Source organism: Lagopus muta, chromosome 6 (genome assembly GCF_023343835.1).
Source record: "Lagopus muta isolate bLagMut1 chromosome 6, bLagMut1 primary, whole genome shotgun sequence".
NCBI lineage: Eukaryota > Metazoa > Chordata > Aves > Galliformes > Phasianidae > Lagopus > Lagopus muta.
The window spans coordinates 55600067-55617372 of NC_064438.1; positions in this window are offsets into that span (position 1 = coordinate 55600067).

The window sequence follows — 17306 nt, forward strand, 5'->3', positions numbered from 1 at the left end:
CAATGGAGCAGCCCACGTTACCCATACAGAAGGAACAATTGGAGAACACAGCACCAGTCTCCTGCTGAGCCATTCCCATGAGCCCCACAGTTAAAACATGTGAGATGTGGATAGGACCACGCTGACAAACAGCCACAGTGTTCATTGACCACAGTGGTCAATGGCCTTTTGACCATCTTAGGGAAAGCATCCCCCTGCAATTCTGCTCATAGGAAAACAAAAAGTCCTTTCTGCATTTCCAGTTTTTTTTTTTGATGCCCTAAACCAGAGGAGACCTTGTGGCAGCCACACCTGAGTGATCCCAATGAGCAGTGAACCCTCTGCTCATTGACCTGCACCCAGGGGTGTCTCCCACTCTGAATCCCAAACCAAGGTGGTTTTTGCAAAGCAAGAGCCTAACCTTGTCTCTCCAGAGGAAACTATTTTGCCCTTGTCTGCTCTTTGGGGAGCACTAAATCTCATTCCCACAGCTCTTGGTCCATGCAAGCAGTGAGCCTTGTTTGGCAAGAGACTCTTGAGGTGACCATGCAACAAGATCTTGACCTTCCTGTCTTCTACATCCCCCAAACCTTTCTTTCCTAGAACCAAAACCCTACGAGAGAAAGGCTGTAGTGAGCACTTTGCCAAGCACAACAGAGCCCGGCTTCGCTGATTACTTTAATTGTTGCCACCCTGCAAACATCATTTACAGCAGCTCAGTGCCACAATCACGACACAGCCAAAAATCACTGCAGCATGTCACAGTCATAGCACAACACTGGTCACACCGCTTATGGCCCTGGTCACATGTGCAGGGATGTATAAGGAAAACATGGGATCAGCAGAAGTTCCCATTCAGGATGCCTAATCTTGTCTACACTCAAAATGGTACTGGCTAAAATTGGTTTTCAATTGATTTAAGTTCACTGGCACAAAGCCCTGTGTAGACATTCTTAAATGGGTTTAAAAATGGCTTATCAATTTAGCTTAAGACACTTAGTAGCTAAACTAAGCTAAATCGGCATAAGCCAGGTTTAAATTGATTTATGATGTCCACAAAGAGTTTTGCACTGGTTTAACTAAATTGCTTTAAAAACACACCGCCACTTTAGCCATCAAAAGTGAGTGCCTACGAGTGTAAGGATTTAGGGTAAATGTCTTTAAAAGTGAGGAGCTTATGCCCTTTTTCCCTAAACAGACTTAGTCTTTTCGAAATCAGAAACTGTCCTTTGTCAACGCTACTCCCAAGTGCCAAAAAAGGGAAAGGGTCAGATCCTCCATGGAGTAAATTAGGGAGATATCCCATTTTGCATCAGCTGGAGGAAAGCCAAGCCCTGCCTTGAAATTTTAAAAGGAAAACTAAATTGTCTGAAATCTAGGTTCAAACTGAGGCTTGCACACTTTTTTCCTGCTGGTATTTTCTTTACCTCCTCAGCTATAGATAGCAGCTATCCGTTATGCAACATATTCACACGTATTCACGTATATTCACGTAATCACATCACCATTCACAGCATCCCAAAGCCTGCAGCAACTCCCCCGTTTATGCTGATGTCTATGGACAGAGTTTGGAAGATATTTCAGTGCTGGTAGCCACATCTGTTGTTTTCTTGCTTAATGATTTGTAGTTAGCCAAAATAATAGAAAGCAGGCAGACCTTTTTAATGTTGGCTTGCTTGAAGGGAGCCTATCTGAGTCAAAATGTTTATTCTGCAAGTGCTCCTGCTAGCTCTGGAAATTCATGTATCTATATGTATTTGCGTGTTTTGCTTGGCTAGACACAAATTATGCTCTCAACTGGAAATATCACAAGTGTAAATAATTTGGAGATGTAAGTGCCTGAGTGAAACTCGTGTAAAAGCTATTTGTTTTATGGATTTTGATCTCCAAAGTTTAAAATATGAGCAAACTTTTCATTAAGGCTTTTGCCATTTGTTTGAGCACTCCTGTAGTAATTGGAAATGCAACAATTGTTTAAAAGTGGCATTGTCCCTGAAAAGATTTAGTGAGGGATGAAGAAATTTCTTGAACCTAAAGACATAATCTGGTGATCCAATTCTCCCCACTGTGTCCATTCCCGTGAAACTCCATTTACTTTCTCCTCTCTGCCACCAGCTCCCCGCATCCCACCTAGCCAATCCTCTAGGTTTCCCACATTGTTTCCCCTTTTGTCTTTTCAGTCCAAACAGAAGAACAACAGACAAGGTTTCGAAGGGCAGGGAGCATCAGGGGCTGGAAGAGAATGGCTAAGATGAGGGTCAGAGTCCTAGCCCTACTGCCAACAGTTACCAGGGTTTGTGCTGCCTGGCTGGGCAGTGTTCAAAGACTTTGCTGGGCTTTGTTCCACTGTGTAGGGATTAGGCCTGGCGGTCTGAGAATTTGCCTTCTAATTAAAAAGGATAAAAGATAGAAGTAGCATTAGACTAAAACATAGCAGTGATACTTCACAGGCTTTTTTTTTTTTTCCTTGCTTTTTTTTTTCTTTAGTCACAAGACAACGGCACGAAGTCGTCAGGTCGTTTTATTTCTTTTGTTTTATTTGCACATTTAAAAAAAAAATCTTAATAAAGAGAACAGAGGGGAGGAGGAAAAGTTTTGAAACTCTTCCCAGCTGTTCCATATGGTGGATGAAGGCTGAATTTCACGTACGACGTCTGTGTGCCCTGTGGTGATGCCGCTATTGCATCTATCAGCAAGGATTACCCCATCTCCCAATAGCCTTCTTTAATGCCAAACCAAAAGATGAGGGAATTCCCCACGTCATTCTCCCTGGCCAAAGAGGTCTACAAGAAACCTGAATTTCTTCTTGCAGAGCCTTCGCTTTTATTCCTTGCTTTTGGTCCTTGTTGGGCACACTCAAAAGCACAGACAAGCCCTCCCCTTATATTAACCAGGAGGTACTGTTTTACCAGCACGGTGTGAAAAATACCAGGCTTATAGCACCCATTTAATTACTCTTAAAACTCATGTGTTTTGGGAAGGAACTTGAGGCCAAATCCCTACGAGCTGCTCCTCATGTGTGTAATCCCGTCTCCTGCAAAAGCCCTACTGATGGCGGCCGCCAGCATCCAGCCCAACGCAGGACGCCGAGGACGGGCATCCATCCAGCACGACAAGGGCTGCTGGAAGAGATCCCCACCGGGTACAGCTCCATCTGCCTCCAAACTGCCTGGGCTCCATGGATGGACACCACCAGCACCTCGCGAGAGGAGCCGAGGTGAGCGGTTGCGTAAGGGCCGCTGATGGGATTATAGAAATTGCTTTTCAGAAAGGGGGGGTGAGGGGGGGAAGGAAAAAAAAATAAAGAGAGGAGGCGGTAGGAGTTTCGTGGAAGACTTCAGAAGCTTTCAAAGCTGCAGAGCTCGGATTGCACGCGAGGATAAAGGAATGCCCCTTTGTTCCCACACATCTCCTGTTACGTCACGAGGAGCTCAGTTTCTTCTGAATTCAGGAGGAATTTGCACGGAGTAAATAATTTGGAAGAGACAACAGAGAGGGTGAATATGATTCACAGCAGAGAGTCGTTGCAGTCCTAATGCAGGGTACTCACAGGAAAGCATTTCTAATGGGAAAGCATTTCCTCATTGCATTTTTGAGCAAGTTTTCTAGCAAAGATTTATCCTATGCAATAATGAGAGAAGCCCTATAGGCATTGCTCGGGCAAATGTGTTGTTGTCTTCAACAAAAATAAGCACTGTCAGACTGCTGTGTGTTAGCTCGAAAGCAATACTAATGTGGCAAATTATGCCATTGATTTTAGGCAGGGTTCTTCATTGATTTTTGCTTAAAAATCTGGTAGTATGCTACAGCTCGGCATGGGTAACTTCTTAATGCTAGAGCATTTGTAAAAGGTTACACATGGGCAATTCTGCTCCATTTTAGGAACATGGGCATTTAATAAAACCTGAGTGCTGTCTCAGCATCTCAATGAGAGCAGCCCTTCTTTGGGTGCTTTTGGAAGCCAATAGGCTCAATGTCCCCCCAGAATGCTGCAGCCACTGTGCTTAACATGGCTGTAGAATGGTTAGAATGAAGGCAGCAGTCTGATCCCCCCTCACATCCCAGTATAGGAGTGATAAATGGGAGGGGGTTCCCAGCTCTCACCCTTTTTGGGGTAGGATTTTGGTCTGGTTTCATTGCGAGGAGCAGGGACAAAAACCCCTTGGATGCTTTCGGCTGTGCGCATTCCTCTAAAACATACTCAGGAAAGGATTTTAAAATTCATCTTCCGTAGGGCAGGGGTAAAGATGCAGGGCAAAAAGAGGAATCTTGCATTATTTAAACGAGAAATAGAAAACAAGCAAACAAAAATTATATTTCCAAAGTGATCTAAAGCACTTAGTGTCTGCCTGAAGCCCCCAAGGAGGTGTGTGCAGGAGGGCTGCTCCCTACTGCTCACCACTGATTCAATGAAGGAAAGAGACGTTGTGGGGAACAGGGGGGTGTTATATTTGAAAGAACGTTCCCAATATTTGCATTATGGTGAAGGAAAATATTTTTCAAGGCCAAACGAATATTCATTTATATTTATTTGCTTAATCTAATGATCTATTGTGATTCTCCCTTTCATCTATTCTTCCCTTGATGAGTGTGTGGCACTCCCATTAAGATTAATAGCGGTTTCACATGCACAGTCAGGGGAGATTAGACCCCTGCCCCGGCCTCCTGCCAGCCCCATGTATGTCTTTGGATTCAAGCTCCGAACCCTCGCTGATGTCAGTGAAAGCACCATGTGTACAAAAAGGCCCCATCCTGCCCGGGGCTGAGCATCCCTGGCCAGCTGAGGCTGCACTCAGCCTCTCCCCAAACCCATTTGTTATGCCCTAAAGAAGGTGATTTTAGGGCAGACTGCTCCAGCATATGGGGACAGTGAGGGGTGTGCTGGAACCATTTTCTAGCAAAATAAGACACATAACCATTGCCTCTGAATGCATACATCAGCATCCTTCTACAACAACTCTGTGCATAGAAATTAATTTTTGGGAGCAGCTCTCCTCTTTTTGGCCATGAGATGTGGCATACAGCTGCCATCACAACAAGAGATGCAGGGAGCCACCTGGTTTTAAAAAATACTTATAATAAAGGATGCTCCTTTGCAGCACAGGGCCTGCTCCCAAGCCCTGCCGTGGGAAACCCGTTCTTCTATTGTAATCTGATGAATTTCCAACATCTTTTCATTTGCAGGAGTTTACCAACATACCCTATGACATCCTGACATCATCAGACTAACTCTGCCAGCTGCTGCAGCACTCTGACCACAGAAGATTTGCTCCCATTTCGCTGATGCACAATAATTCTGGGAAGGAGAAATGGAGGATTTGCCCACTGCCAGCAAAGCTGGATGTGGCCTTGTGAAAATCACTGGTTTGGCCTCGTGCCTCAGTTTCCCCAGTGCGTGTGGTGAGACTTTTGCCTTTCCAGCAAAGGGGAACAAGTATCATAATAAAACTTACCACTAATATCTTTTAATAATTTTTAATAATTTTGCAGTCCTTCATGGAAGCATCTCTACAGCGATTCCACAGGATTAGGGCATTCCTTTTGCCCCAAGCAGCCCCCAAGGACGGAACAGCGCCAAGATCCAGCCGAAACAACATGACCAAAGTCAGAGTACAGAGTACATAAGAGCCAGAAAGTGAGCAGAAGTCAGAGGCTAGCATGGAAACTGCTACACCATCTGTCCTCTCTGCTTGCTGGAAAGACTCTTCGCAATTAGGGCATAACTGAGTATACGACATTGTTTTCCTGCACTGTATTCAAGCTCCGTTCTCACTCGTTATAATGAGCTCATTATTGATTTGTGGAGCTTCCCCTTTGAGCTTCTGTATCGTTCAAAACACGAAACCAACGTTCGGGCAATAAAATGGATATTCGTGTCATGCTGTATGTATGTCACAGTGCCTGTCATATGTTGTGACACACGGGATAGCCATCTTCTGCCAATATTTACAGGTACGTTTCTAAGCAAACATTTCAATAGCTCCTATTTAAATTTGACTATGGCTGTTTATAGTATCAGGCATTTAATCTGTTCGATTGATCCGATAGATGTGAGTAGGTGATGAATATATGCATTTATCCAATGCCTTCTTGAACATTTGTATGGTGGTATTTCTTATTTTGGATTTTCTAGGAAGTAATAATAACAAAATGAACTTAATTGCTGCAATTTATGGTCATGGCTCATGAGATGTTTTAATAAGAGGAAATAATCCGCAGAATTTCAGCTCTTTCACTTAGAATACATACTTTAATCTCTCCAAGATCATTGTCCTTATTCTAAGTATGAATTCCTAAAAAGCCTGTGTTGTGATTTGCTTTTATTTTCTTTCTTTTTTTTTTTTTTTTTTTTGGCTTAAGCAATAGGCTTGAAAGTGGCAGCTCTGAAAACAGATTTCTTTATCCAGAAGCCAGTTTGGAGAGCATCCACACAGGCTGCTATTCTAAGGCACCATTCTGAAGACTGCCATCTCTACGATGGCATATGAGATGTAATTTAGTCTCTGTGTTAATTTAGCCCAGGGTCTCTCCTGAACAGAGAAGACTGGCTGTGCCAGATTGTGTTAAACTAGGGATGGTGCTTTTGTGATACGGACAACTGTCTACCAGGGATTGAGCTGAGACCACCAAACTACTTTCATTTAGATTCTCAATTTAGTCTTGAACCAAGGTCAGAAGGTAAATAGCCAGGGCTTTATCTTCCCAGCCAAGCTCCTGGTAGAGGGTCTCTTTGAAGTGGAGTGTGATCACTGGCTGTTTCAGAACTAATGTCCAAGACAGTGATGTATAATACATTTGCTTCCATTTTACATCTGCTGGTATGATCGCAGGTTAATTTAAGAATGATTTCCCAAGAAAGGAGTGTTTTTGCCCAGTTGTAATCTTTTAAAAAATCTGAAATTAACTCAAGATGCCCTTTTGACACTCCCCAATGTATACTTGTTTGGGGTTTTTTTCTACTGCTTTGATTGCCAGTTGCTTTGGGTCTGATGCTGCTCTTGCTGAAGTCAATGGCATCGTTCGTATTTGCTTCAGTGAGCAAGGCTCTTTGAAGATGCTCTCTATGTTGGCCGGTGTTTGTGGCTGCACATCCACCAGGTGGTCAGAGGGAAGGAGATTTCTGTTTGCTGGAGGCACATTTTCTGCAATGACACAGTGATAGCAGTGTGTGATGGACCCACTGCTCATGCAGACTCCACGCTCATCCCTTGAGCAAGCCAAGATGCAAACCTTGTGAACAGGGCTGCATTTATGGGGAGCTAGTGATGGTAATTTGAGAAGTCTGTGACCTTCCTGTATTTGCCCATTCACTTGTATGAATACATTTGTATTTCTTTAAGAGCCTGGATTCAAACCATGGAATAAACCTTTAAGGTTTATCCCAGATCATCTCCCTAATCCAGTTCACATAATTGCCCCCCCAGCCAGTTGTGGTAACATAGGTACACGCACACATGGGACATTGTGACGAGTTGGATGGAAGGAGAGAACGGCCATCAAATACCTTGCTCCTTCCAACTGTGCTACAAAACTTGCACAGACTGATTTCCCTTCCTGTTGTGTGCCATGAGGATACAGTTCATGTAGCTCCTCATCACGGCAATGCAGTCATCCTCCTGCTTGATAGCCTCTTGCACCAGATGTTGCTGCATCTGTTGTGGGAGGCCCTTGAGCAGGAGCAGATCACATCTGAAGCTGGGGGAGCAGGAAGGTTTCACGCTATTTGTTGGCACCAAAAAGACTGTAGGGTTATTGCCCACACTGACAAAAAGCATCTTGGAGATGTCTACCCCGTTGTTGGTACCATAGCAAGGGGAACAGCACATGTTCAGCCAAGCCACGGCTCCAGCAACATGGAAAAGCGAGCAAAGGAAAGGAGAATGGGAGGTGCCTTCAGAAAGGGGCATCGGCCATGAGTAGGGAGCACACCAGATGGCTGAAAATCACATTTTTTCCTGCAAGGGAACAAGTAGCTGCTCAACGCCTCTGTCTCAGAGCAAGTTGCTGCCAACCCACTGCCAGCACTGGTAGCACATTCAGTGCTGTGTGTCCGTGCAGCTAGTACTTCAGGCTGCTTCTCTGCATCAGCATCCCCATGTGCAGGCATAAGGTCTGCCTCAAAGGAAATGGGAATGAAATGGGAATCACTACAATTTTCCCTTTTCTATTACTGTTCTGCCAGGAAGAGCTGCTGCAGAAGTGGATATCTATCAAAATATTCCCTTTCATTGAAGTTTTTAGTTGAGAACATCTGAAAGGTGTTTTGTTACGTGCCACAATTTGTTGATTAAAATAGAGCCAGGTTTCGCCTCACTGGGTCGGAAGTTTTATGAGTAGCCAAGAAGTGGACTAGAAAGGAAACAAAGCCCTGTGGACTCCAGCTCAGGTGCCTACACACAGATGTATGCCATGAAGCACCCTCCCTCCCCAGATTGCACCCAAATACATACAGCCAACTCCACGTGGTGTGGCATTTTGCAGTTCTTCAGAACAACAGGCTGAGCTATTACTTTTGTTTAGTAATTCTGGGTGAACACAGTGTAAAAGATGAAGAAAACTGGTTTATGTTCAGGTGCATAAAAAAATAAATAAATAGACAATAAAACCACAGAAAAACAAGGCTGATGAGGACCAGGAAGCCATCTAGCCCATTTCTCTGCCCCAGGGCAAGGTCACATCTTTCAGACTGAGGTTTGTCTAACAAGATGTTAAAAGCCTCCTCGACCCCTCCAGGCAGTCTGTCCGAGCACTGAACTGTCCCTATACATGGAAAGTACTTCTTAAGGTCTAAGCTCCACCTCAGGGCTGCACCTGATGCCCCTTCCTCCTTGCCCTAACCTCTTGGACAAAGAGGACAGAGGACAGACTCACCACCTTCACACAACACCTCTGGACATGTCTGACAACTGCTGTCATCTCATCTATCCCTTTGTGACTCTGCTCCAAGCTAAACTTGCCCAGACTTTTCCCATTCTCATCCTCTGCTGCTGAGTAGCTGTTGTTCACCTCCCCTAACTACACTCTCATCCATCCCCATCCATGAAGACAACCACCAAGCAGAACAAGAGCACGTCCCTGATGGTCTCCATGATGGACAACCTTCCTTTTTGACAGGGGTTATTGATGATCCGCTTCTGGTGAGGTGATCTGGCCACAAGTTGGACTCAATATTCTTATGGGTCCCATCCAACTCAGGATATCCTATAATTCTATGATTCTATGTCATATCCAAATTACAGAATTATTCGTTAAAGATTATTCCACTTTTTTAAATTTCTGGTTGTCAGTCTGCTGTGACGGTCAGGGTTGTGCAAGAATTCTGTTGCAAATTATGTATATCGTAGTATCATTGTTTCCACCCTATCACATTTAGGAAAAAGCATCTCTGCTAAAAAAAAAAAATGCATGATCCCAATCATAGGAAAACTGACTGTAGTGACTGTAGCAGAAAAATTCAGAAGAAGGTCTGGCCCAAGATTTTAGAAGGCCTGCATCTCATTCTCATTAGTGCTAGGATCTGCAGGTGTGGTCTTAGAAAAATAAGATTCTTCTGGGGAAGATTCGTGTTCGTAGACTCATAGAATCATAGAAGTGTTTGTGCTGGAAGGAACACCTGGTCCAACGCCATTGCAGCTAACAGGAACATTTACATCTATATCAAGTTGCTCAGAGCCTGGTTTTGGATCACCAGGACAGATGTTCATGATACTGCTTGGCTACTGGGAAAAGTTCTCCTCCCATAGGTGCTCTGAAAGTCTCTGCTTTTGTTCGGTAACTACACAGGTGGTTGAAGATAGATGCCTAAAATAGGCAGTGTGCATGAAGATTCCCCATTCCCCATCTGTAAAAAAAGGAAGCAATTCCTACCTAACAATTGGCTGTGAGGGAGGAATTAATAAGCTGATACCCATACACAACTGGGCGCCGTGAGGGGCTGTGCTGGGTCACTGCTCTGCAGCTGAGGGCAGCCATCCCCCAAGGCAGCCCAGTGCACGGGGAGCACGTGTTTGAGCAGACCCCTGACCACCCAGCCACCCCTCCTCTCAAGGTGTCAAGGCTGTCACTTCTTGTAGCTGTCACCAGCAGAAAGACGAATGTTGAAGTCATGGCATGTCTACACCATAGTGCTGAGCCACCCAGGCAGGTTTCCTTGCTTGCTAACTGCAGTGCTGGAAGGAGAAGGCTATGAAATGCAACTCATTAACAAGGCTAAGCTTTCTTCACAGTCCAACTGACACGCTTGCATAAATTTGGCATAAATGGCTTTTGCACCTCTCGTCATCAGAAGCTCTGTGGTTAGGCAGTGTTGAAGATGAAAGGGAGAAGCAGGCCCTGACTGGTAGGTAGACGGTGGGATCCAGTCCCTAAAAACTGAATTTAGATTTACTGAGCCTTCTTTTGACTGCCTGAATTTCCTCCTGGATGGCTCTCGTCTTTCAGAAGCACCAGGCCAACAAGTACCCCCAGACTCTGTATCTGGGAGAGAATGGCCCATTGAGATAAAGAGGAAACTAGGAAGTAATTAGCGACCAGAACAAATGACCAAGCACTGCAGTGGAATCTCCAGCTTAAGAGTGGATGTTTTTCCAAGTGATATTATCCAATCCAAACAGACTTTAATCTACAAACATTCCCCAGACTGCATGAAACAGCAAGGCAGATTAGACCAGCACAGTTGTCCCTCTGGCTTTTCGATCTGTGACTCCACTTAGATCCCACAGTTTCTTTCTTCACAATGAGTAGCACTAAATTAGCAGAGAGATACAAATTTACTCCTGCAAGAACCATAAAAAAGTACATATCTTCCAAAAATGCATGTATCTGTGCCTTGCATTTCAAAATGCAGCTATCTGATGGCTTACACACCCCAGATCAGGCATTTTGGCTGCCTACAGCAAAAGATATGTGAAATGAGATCCAAAATAGCCATACTGCTCCATGGGGAGTTGTCAGGAGGGAATATCTGGCAGCAAGGAGAGGCTCAAGACCCTCCTCCGGGATCCAGGAGGCATCAACTCAGAAGCCATATCTCCCATCTGGACTCAGAGAACCACATGCCCATTTTCTAGCCAAGAGAAGGTGGATGTGGGTTCATAAATTTGGGTTCAAAAGATGGCAGCATAGTGCTTATATAAATGAGACTGCTTGGAGTTTATGAAGCTTGAAGACCTGGCTTTGTTTTCCTCCTCAGCCTGAACATCTCCTGCTTCCTCAGAATATCATAGTCACGGTCTGCAGCCCAGTTGGCTGGGGGCACTCACCATCCATCCACAGAAACTACCTTCATGTAGGACAGAAAGCCATCTTCTCTGATCACAGCCAAGCATTAATAATTGAGAAGAAAGCTCTAGAAGCCAGGTGGTGGTCACCTCCAGTGCTTTCAAACGTTGTATCACCCAGGAAATGTCGTGCCACCTCTTTATGTTGGTCCCTGCCAGTTTGGGATGTGCCTGATAGTGTAGGCGCCGGTGATGATGGCATCCCACCACCTGCTACAAGTAGGGCTGATAGGAAAGCAGATGTGAGTTGGTATAAGTGCTTTGTGTCAAGCAGGAGCACCAGCCTGCACCAGATGATTTAGATAGACTTTGATACCAATGGGCATGGACCAACCCAGAGCCAAGCAAGTTGACTCCTCCAGTTCAGCCTTAGCACAAACCAGAACAGCGGTGTGGCTCTCACTGAGGGGCAGGCTGACCCAAACCCCTGCAAGCTGCACAGCTCTCAAAAAGGCTGCTGCTAAATCCAAACTGTGAAATTGGGACTTGGCCCTAGACCAAGTCAACGTCTTGGTTGAACTGGGAATAGAAACCCACAAAGTAGACATTGAGAAATGAGTAGTCTGCTCCCTTCCTACAAGAAGGGAAAAAAGAAAGCTTTTCCAAGGTCTCAGTAAGTACCCCAACTTTTCAAAAACCTGATAATTTGATATAAAATAATAATACACACACACACACAAACACACAAAAAAAAGAGGAAGAAGAAGAAGAAAAGAATAGGAGAGTTCAAAAATACAAAAGACTTTTACGGATGACACACAGGAATTTTTTCTTTGCTGGAAGGGATGGATTTATAGCAAAGTAATTGGACCATCTCTCTTTAAAATTCAGCCCTCATGTATTTTTTTCTCCTCCCTTCCCCAGCCTGCCTTCCTACTCCCCTTGCTCATCAAGAAAAATTTAGAAACCCATGAAAGTTAAATCTGAGGTTGCAGTACAAGTCCTGTTACGCAGCCAGTTTCCTCTCAAGAGAAACACACACAAAGGAAGCCATGGGAATGTCTTTGGAAATTCAGAGGCTCTGGTGCCATGCGTTCACTGGGATGCAAAGATTCAGCCAACTGAGGTGCATCGCCCACATATTTTTCTTACGTGCCTGGAAGAGATGGCAGGGATGGCTTTAAACAGTTTCAAATTCAGAAGTGAGACGCAAGGTCTGGTGAAAAGGATTGCTATTTTTAATGCCCAGAGTTTCCTTGTGCGATTCCAGCTCTCTAAGACCCTAAGACCTTTAAATTCCATCTAGTGTCTATCACATGCCATTGAATTGGCATGTTTGCAAATTGCATGCAGTGAGATCCTTCCATACCAGCAGCTCTGTCTCAGATTCCCCACCATCCCTGCCAAACTAGTATTGCCTGCACATTTTTTTCATCTTTTCATTGAGTTCTGCGTGTCAGCCAACACATTCTTTAGAACAGGCTTCAGTAGGCATGGTAACTGGTTCCTGGTTGCAAGCTGCCTTATGCATTCGCTCCTGCTTCTTTCTGGATAATTTCCCCCCCTCCTTCTTCTTAGGTGAGGACTTAAACGTGTTTAGCGTTATCCGTTCCATCTGTTGTGTTTGAGATAAATAGCCGAGATATAATAAAAAGTCCTAATTGAGGTAGTGATGCGGTGAATAAGCAAAGCTTGTTCATCGGGACTGTGAATCTGGACTGTTGATAGCTGCAGGTACCTCGGGGCTGCTCAGCCTGACTGCTATGTTGACTTTGTCTAATTGCAGGGGAGGAGCTAGGGAAGCAGTGAAGGGCAGTGGCACACACAGCAGGAGAGCTGAAAAATACTGGCATGGCCACGCGGAGCGAAACAAACTGACTGACAAAGCTCCTGGCGTATTATTAAAAAATCTGGCAAAATGCTCATCTCTTGACAAAACATGTAGGAAGACTAGTAATGCATAACTTCGTCCCGCGTTGGATTTTAACATGGCTAATGCCAAGTTGTCTGTCAAAATTAATAGGGCATTGCTTTTTCTTATAGAAGAGGAAAAAAAGAGAGAGATCGCGCATACATTTTATTCATTTATTCATCTCTAACAAAAATGATGTATCTGCTAAAAATTTATTTAGGGAGGGCTTTGGTAGATGCTAAAGTTAATTCTGGAAAAGCAATGCTGGAGCAGCGACGCCAGCTTATACTTACAGAGGTTAACGGATAAAACCTCCCAGTAACATCAGATAAAAAGTCTGCTACCATCTCAAGCTGCAGCTCGGGGAAGTTTCAGCCCAGAAACGCTGCTATCCATACATATCTCTGCCCAGATCCATGCTTTTTGCTTTTCCAATTACACTTTAAAATATGCTGCTTTGGTAGAACTGCACTGAAATTTATGGGCTTTCGTGGGCACTAATCCAAAAAAACAGATTTGTTTACCATCCGCCCTAGTTAAACTTTGTTAAACTGCTTTAGTGATTGCATGAGATTTTGACTCCGTTCTTAAACTACTGATACCTGACACCTGGGCTTTGAGATTACATCTCCTGGAATCTTCCAGGAGAAATGACTGATCTCCTCCAAACATCAGCTCCAATTACTAAAATTCCCACCCATCTACAAAATGCAGAGTTTAACCTGTGTTGCTTTGCTATCTGGCACTTGTCTGACTCCACGTCCTGAATATTCCTGAAGACTCTCCCTTTCTCTTCATAACTCACGTGTGTCACTGCTGTCTTTCCTGCTGTGCTCAGTGGCCACATCATCCTGTGCTTCTGGTTCAACGCGCCTGGAGCTTCAGTGTGACAGTATCACAGACCACTGTGATAGGACAAGAGGAAATGGTTTCAAACTAAGACAGAGGAGATTTAGATGGGATATAAGGAAAAAGTTCTTTATGATAAGGGTGGTGAGGTGCTGGCACAGGTTGCCCAGAGAGGCAGTGGATGGGGACAACCAAGGTCAGGCTGGGTGGGCTCTGAGCACCTGATGGAGCTGTGGGTGTCCCTGTTCATTGCAGGGGAGTGGGACCAGATGGCCTTGAAGGGTCCCTTCCAACTCAAACGATTCCATGATTCTATGAAACCAAAGAAATGAGAGGTTTGCTGTGATTTTAAATGAAGACACAGCTGGCTCCCCTTCTGATTGAAGGGATTTCTGCATAGCCTACATCTAATATTATAAGATGTTACTGAAAATAGCCCAGTGCATCTGGACAATTCCGGGAGGGCCAAAAGTCAGGAAATCATTTTATTGTCACACCCAACTAAAGAAAAGACATTCCGTGGCCTGAGAACATGCTGGTACAAGTGATTATGAATTCTCTTTCTTTTTTTTAATAGTAGGTTCTACAGCAAAACTATGGGGGACTGTGGTCAGTGATGCACTCGTGGCCTGCAGTCGCTTTGTACCACTGCCCTTATCTGGCACATGCAGCACATTTTGTTATGTTAGCAAGGTCTTATCTTTTCCCAAGAAATTCACTAAGTGTTTTTGAACCATCCTCACAGCAGGGATAGCGAATACATTTGAAAGAACAACTATTTTCAACAGGTAAGGAAAAAAGTTCCTGCGTGCACCCACCTCCGGGAGCCAGCAGCAATGCAGTCCTTGATGCATGACAAAGCACTTGTGTGGCTCAAATGGGCAAGCTACACCTTGCAAGATGCTTGAAGGCATCCATTCAGCATTCTAAGTGACCCTCCCCAAGATGGGGGCTGGCTGTGGTTGGGTGTCTGTATGTCACCCCTGGAGGAGTGTGAGCAAATGTTGATGCTCAAAGGGGGGAAAAAAAAGGATCATGCAAACGTTCTTCAAAGGCTGATGGAATAAACATGTAAATACAAGATGGGCTGATTTCCTACTGTTCATGTTTGCTCACTGTGAACATTTGGTTCACTTGGCTTTCCTCATTATTTCAGCTGGGGAAAGTCACTATATGAATTAATAGCAGATTTCCCCGCTGAAAATAAATGTTTACCAGTTGTTGGTGTTGTTGTTTTTTTTTTTTTTCCTTTTGGCAGAGACCGGGCTTTTTTTGTCTGACTGCCTCCTTTCTGGCCTGCACATCCCTGAGGTGTGTAATTAAAGTGAGGGAATTTGCGCATAGTGCTTTAGGGGCTTAATGAATAGAAAACACAGGATATTTCATTGATTTGGTGCACGCGATGTTGTCAGAGTGTACATTTCCTTTGTAAATGGCAAAGAGACAGCCATAATAATATACCTGCATCCAACCACAACAAAAAATATTTTCAAACAAATGAAAATAAAAGAACTGTATCTGTTTCCAAATTCTGATGTAAAATACATTCAAAAGAGCAATTTAGATTAAAGCAGTCAAGGCAAGATCTTCAGCGTGCTTCAGAATTAACGACTGTGTGTTGGAATAATGCACTGTGAGCTGGGACATACAGGAGGAGGGCATATAGGAAAACAAGCTCCTCATTTCTGGAGAGGTTCTCTATAAGCAATTAATGATGCGACTTTATCATGGTGATCAGGTTGGTTCAGATGCATTTTGTCTCTACAAAAATGGTTATACATGCTACTGACCCAAGGGGTGGATCCCTTGGGCCCACTGGAGAGGTGCAATGTGAGAAAAAGCAGCACAGACCACATCAATGGTTGGACTCAATGATCTTAATGGTCTTTTTCAACCTGATTGATTCTATGATTCCATGAACAGCCTTCTATCAGGCCCAGCTGAACCCAACCTAATTCAGCTTCTGCTCCACCAGATGACAAAGCACGTGAACATATTTCCTATCAGTCCCTGTCCTGTGTCCAAATGCAGCACCATCTCAGACATCAAAGAAGAAAACAACTGAAGAAGCTGGGTACTATATACTTCCTATATGCAATATGTGTAGGCTACGAATAACAGGAGCCTGGCCAGGAGTCCCTGTGCTGTGCAAATGTGAAAAAGCCAATAACCAGAGTGCACAGAGTAAAAGAGGTTCGTGAATCCCCCGTTCAGCAGAGCTCTGTGCTAGAACTGAAGGCCCAAGGCAAAAGCTGATGCTGTGATCCTCTGCTTAACAGATGGATGGTGACATGCTGGAACAGATTATCTGGTGAGATGGTGCAATTTCCAGCACTGGAGGTCTCTGAGGTACCTTCCAGCCCTATTGCTCAATGAATCTATAATTCATCATTTCGTGAGTGAGTCAAGACACTCCCTCAACTCTCAAAACAGCATGCAAAGGACAAATTGCTCTTTTTGTATCTCTTCCCACTAAGCAGAAGGGAAAATAAGACATGGGGTGGGAATGCAGAGAGGAAGGAGGAGATTCAGCATCTCCCCACAGCTCTATTCAGTTTGTGGTATAAAGCATTGTACGTGCTTATTCATATCCAAAAGCACACATGAAAAAATAATTTTTCTCGTCTTTCCTTTGACCCTTCTGATATCTTCTTCACAGCAGAAGATTAAGTTCAATTTCAAGAATCCATTGGAGAAGAAATGCATGTAGAATTGAAAAAGAAGCATTTTGTCATTAAAAGAAGACATCCCAGGGCGTGTTAGGGGATACCAGCAGAGAGAGGCTGTTTTCCTGGGACCTCAGACCTCATCCTCCCTGAATTTCCAGCTCTGTCTGTACAGTTGGAAAAAAAAAGAAAAAAAAAGCAGCTAATTCAAGCAGTTTATTTCAAGTCAGTATGATTATTACAATACAGTTCTATAACAGGCAGGACGGTGGGGCTGGGGCTGTGAATTATCTGAACTTCAGGCTATTTATTCTAACTGTGAGTGGCCTTCCTGATCTTCTCTCATTCTCAGTCCACCAATGTGCTGGATTTAATAATTTGACACTATGTCAACAATTACCTAGGCTCCAAAGCAGTAGCAGGATCCACTTGAAAGAATGTTATTTCTAACTGTTAAATAACTTAAATAATTAACGCATTGTTGTCTCATCCTACTATTTTCTGGAAGGACAGAAGCAAAATTCCAGCATATCATGGAATCATAGAATGGATTGGGTTGGAAGGGATCTGTAAGATCTAGTTCTTGCCCCCACGCTGTAGGCAGGGATACCACCCTCTAGTCCAGGTTGCTCAAAGCCTTTTAAATATGTCCTCCTAGCTTTCTGTGGACATTTATCTCTG